This window comes from Mustelus asterias, chromosome 16 (assembly GCF_964213995.1).
Source record: "Mustelus asterias chromosome 16, sMusAst1.hap1.1, whole genome shotgun sequence".
Lineage (NCBI taxonomy): Eukaryota > Metazoa > Chordata > Chondrichthyes > Carcharhiniformes > Triakidae > Mustelus > Mustelus asterias.
Window position 1 is genome coordinate 48,571,475 of NC_135816.1, and position 5,024 is coordinate 48,576,498.

A 5,024-nucleotide genomic window follows, 5' to 3' on the forward strand; every position below is an offset into this window, starting at 1 on the left:
GCTGCATGATTGCTTTAAGAGCTGATCACATGACTTGATGGTGATATCATTAGGGTGTTTCACACACTGCTGCTTAGTTTCATTTTCTGTTCTGTGCGGAGAACATCTCTTTCAATAAACCTGTTGTGTGTTACTTTGAATCAACGTGTGCAAATCAAGTCCTTTTCTTTTTGTTTAAAACTCGCAACCCCAAACATAGTTAGAACATTATAAAGAGAAAATTGGCCATGAATCAGAATTGTGTTTCACCGAGAACACGGAGAGAAGATCCTAAGTAGAGAATAAAACATTGTGGATCCTTGCCTTTTGAATACTAGAAAGCTGAGGAAAATCAACAACAGGATTAAAGCTTGAAGGGCCAGTGGAGGAAGATCAAGTAAGAAAAAAGAATTGTGTGTGGTTTCAAAAGAGAGGATATTTTAATCAGCGAAGAGAGATTCCAGGCATTATCTGGCATATTTGAAAAGAAGGGATGCTTTGCTGTACTGCTTGGGCCTTTTGAAAAATGATTAAGTCTACAGTATCCAGGGTGAAAAGGAGAGTACTGGGTTGACAGTACATATAGACACTGAGCAGCGTTAAGTCACTAGTGCCTGCAAGAGAAATGGTGGATCAATTAGGATCCATAGGTCCTTTCAATAAAGAAAATGAATCATGGCGTTCATATGCATAGCACAGTTACTTTGTACAAGCAAACACAATTGCAAACAAATTGCTTGTATCAGCTTTCATCAGTACCATGGGAAATAAAACCTTTAATTTACTCTGGAACTTGGTTCATCCTGCAAGGCCAGGAAGCAAAACCTATGAGAACTCAATAAAGATTCTTGAAGAGAATTACTCTCCAAAGCCACTGAACATCATGGAACAGTTCAGGTTCCACTGAAGGAATCCAGTGTTTTATACTAATTAATATCTGCTTCTTTTAATTGAAAGTTTATTGCTAAGCTATCAGGTGGGCAGAAATTCAGCAAGATTGATTTTTCACAAGTATATTTACAGATAAGTGTAGCCACTGAATATCAACAATTGCTCATAAAGGCCTTTCTCATTATAAAAGATTGCCTTTTGGAATAACATACACACTAGCCCTATTCCAAAGATCAATGGATCAGGTTTTAAGTGGTCTCTCTGGTATACAATGTTCTCTGGATGATATTCTAATTACAAGTGCACTTGAATAATTTAGGAGCAACAGTTTAATGTCTTTCAGTACATGGCATGCATATGAAGCAAGAAAGTGCAACTTTTTCTGGACATCAGTCCAGTAGTCAGGTCATATTATTGATAATAAAGGTCTGCATAAACCATCTACAAAGATGAAAGTTACTTTAGAAGCACTGCGTCTGACGAATGTGATGCAATTGAGGTCCTTTCTAGGATTAATAAATTATTATGGCAAATTTGTTCCTAACTTCATAAATTATGCAATGCCTTCAATATTGTAGCTATGCATGTATGGGATTAGACAACAGAATATGAGAAAGCATACAAGGATGTTAAAGATGCTTTGCAGCAGTCTGAAGTATTGGTTCATTTTAATCCGAAGTTACCTTACTGCTTGCTTGTAGCACTTCACCTTATGGAGTAGGGGCAGTCGTTTCAGATATTATCACTTCAGGAGAACAACCAATAGCTTTTGCTTCATGTTCTCTGACGAGTGCTGAATCTAAATATTCTGATGGACAGAGTGGTGAAGAAGGCATTCGGCATGCTTGGTTTCATCGGTCAGAACACTGAATACAGGAGTTGGGGCGTCTTGTTGAAGTTGTACAAGACATTGGTAAGGCCACACTTGGAATACTGTGTGCAATTCTGGTCACCCTATTATAGAAAGGATATTATTAAACTAGAAAGAGTGCAGAAAAGATGTACTAGGATGCTACCAGGACTTGATGGATTGAGTTATAAGGAGAGGCTGAATAGACTGGGACTTTTCTCTCTGGAGCATAGGAGGCTGAGGGGTGACCTTATAGAGGTCTATAAAATAATGAGGGGCATAGACAAGGTAGATAGTCAATATCTTTTCCCAAAGGTAGGGAAGTCTAAAACTAGAGGGCATAGGTTTAAGGGGAGAGATACAAAAGTGTCCAGAGGGGCAATTTTTTCACACAGAAGGTGGTGAGTGTCTGGAACAAGCTGCCAGAGGTAGTAGTAGAGGCGGGTACAATTTTATCTTTTAAAAAGCATTTAGATAGTTACTTGGGTACGATGGGTATAGAGGGATATGGGCCAAATGCGGGCAATTGGGATTAGCTTAGGGGTTTTAAAAAATAAGGGCGGCTTGGACAAGTTGGGCCGAAGGGCCTGTTTCCATGCTGTAAACCTCGATGACTCTATGACCTCTAAGAATTGAGTATACTTTTTGAGTATACAAACCATTGAAAAGCTTGATTAAATTTTTGCAAGATTTGGTCAATTGCAAGTTTTGTCATGATTATGGTTCACTGTTTACTTAAAATCACAGAATCCCTATAGCGCAGAAGGAGGCTATTCAGCCCATTGAGTCTGCACTGACTCTCCGAAAGACCATCTTACCCAGACTCTTTCCCCATAACCCCACGTTTTACACCACTAATCCCTCTAACCTACATATTTTGGGACACCAAGGTGCAATTTAGCATGCCCAGTCCACCTAACCGGCACATCTTTGGACAGTGGGAGGAAACCGGAGCACCCGGAAGAAACCCAAGCAGACACAGGGAGAATGTGCAAACTTCACACAGACATTCACCCAAGGTTGGAATCGAACTCGGGTCCCTGGAGCTATAAGGCAGCAGTGCTAACCACTGTGCCACCATGCCGTCCTTCACAAGAGTTTGAGAATTATCTCAAAGTAAATAGTATTCAGCATATAAAATTTGCACCAGATCATCCATCAATCAATGGATTAGCTGAAAGATTCATACAATCCTTGAAGCATTCTTTAAAAACTTCAAGAAAGCAAGGTTTACTATCACATTGTGTGAATAGCTTTTTGGCATCTTTTGAAACACTACTCATGCGACCACCCAAAGTTCACCTGCATTACCACTCTTAAAGAGAAAGTTGAAAACCATGTTTGATTTGTTATTACTTCTAGAAACTTCAGAGGCTATTAGAGCATCAACAACAATCTCAAGTTGCCAGATGAAAAGTGAGGGCAAAACAATGCTCATTTTAACAAGGAGATCGAGTGTTAGCGTGTAATTATGCAACGAGTGAGAAATGAGTAAAAGCCATAGTTTTAGCAAAAACAGGTCCAACTTCTTACACCAAACCAAACATAAACCAGTTTGGTGACACCATTGTTCAAGTCCATCTGCCTTCTTAGATAAATGGGACACTGCAAAAAAGCAATAAAATTCTTCCAGTGCACAGGTCAATACTCATTTCTCAACCAATGCCACCAAAACAGATTTTCAGGTCATGTAACTCACTGTTATTTGTGGCAGCTTGCTACATGCAACTTGATGACTATATTTCCCTACATAACATCATGACTGCACTTCAAATTGCATTAGGATGTCCTGAGGGGTGCTAAATAAATACAAGTTCTTCTACTAATTTATTTTATTTTGTTCCAGAAGACAGTACTACACAGTATATTTTCATAGCACATGAACTATGATAGTGGAATTCACATTAGCCTAATGTAAGGGAAAAGCATTTGAGAACTGCACATTAAGTGTGTGCATAACTAATTTTTTTTTGTTTATATATCCAATTCAATCCAATCACAGTCCAGTTCAGAGTCTCCACAAGTGAGACATTCCCAAGCTGACAAGACAGGGCTCTCACTTCCTGTCTTGGGCTTGATCCACATGATCCAAGCTGATTGGAGTAGGCATTGCACTTTCTCCAAGGCTTGATCTCATTTGCATCTTAGCCAAAAGGCCGAGATGCCGCTTTTAAAAAATTGCTTCAAATGAAGCCACAATGTAACCTTATGACTTCAACCAAGTACAGCATGTCGATACTACACTTGATCTTAGCCAAAAGGCTGAGAAGCGATAATTAATGGCTACCTCTGACCTACAGTTCGTTAATTGCAGAAAGACTGTCAGTGTTAGAACATGCAGTTATAATACAACTGTTCTTCATTGATCGAAACTGTTGCAGGTGCAACTGCCATTTACAGTTTAACACAATTAAATAATTTATTAAAAATGAGAAACTATTACTGAGGAACCTATTGATTTAAAGGAAGGATGTAGAGAGTTCAATGGCATAACAAGCTTTTACTGCTTTTAGAATTTGCGTTTGTCTTGTGTCAAAACAATCGCTGTTATTTTCCACTTGTTCCTGATATATGCACATTTTGCTAGATATTTATACTGGCCATAATCTTCCACTAATTACTTGTGTCTTTTCTATGACCGAAATTGCTTTTCCTTTTTGCAACTGTGTCAAATCCATAAATGGTGAGAACTTAGTTGACTGTATAGGTTGGTGAAATGTGGCACAGGAGACAAACTCCATTCTAATGTGTAACCTAGAAATGAATATTTGCACGATTACATTGTTGAGAATGAATTTAATCTGTGTGGAGATACAAATTGAGGATGCACTGTGAATGAGTTCACACTCAATTCTGCATGGAGAAAGGTTTGCTCCCATAGGGTTAACTCAACTAATAATTTGACTAGCATTCAAATTATATCTGTATGATATTATTATGTGCAAAATATGTTGTAATGTAATGATAATTACAGCACCCCTGCTGGGTTGCATTCAGAACAAATAAATCAACTGATTGTTTCCCAGACAGGTTATAGTTTGCAATGCTGTATCTTTTGTATTCATTTGGCTGGCATTATGTTAACCAATTGAAAATATCATCAGCAATGAATTAAACTATATTTGTTCTGTTATCAATAACATCAACTCATGCTGTGTCAATCAGTCTGCTAAAACCTGCAAGTATTCTGCCAAAAGTAAGACATTTACAAAAATTTGGCTAAACCTGAAGGCAATATCTAACTTATTCTCTATGTCCTCATAATGTTTTATATAAACACATCTTTCTTTAACTGACTTTGGAG

At 38.1% G+C, this 5,024-nt stretch overlaps 1 non-coding gene across 1 annotated transcript; it reads right to left on the reverse strand.

Annotated features, from left to right (window-relative positions):
• Positions 1-3,801: 3,801 nt before the first annotated feature.
• On the reverse strand, positions 3,802-3,994 carry LOC144505693 (U2 spliceosomal RNA). The gene has a single exon (XR_013499842.1). It is a non-coding gene; the product is annotated as a U2 spliceosomal RNA (small nuclear RNA).
• Positions 3,995-5,024: the final 1,030 nt, after the last annotated feature.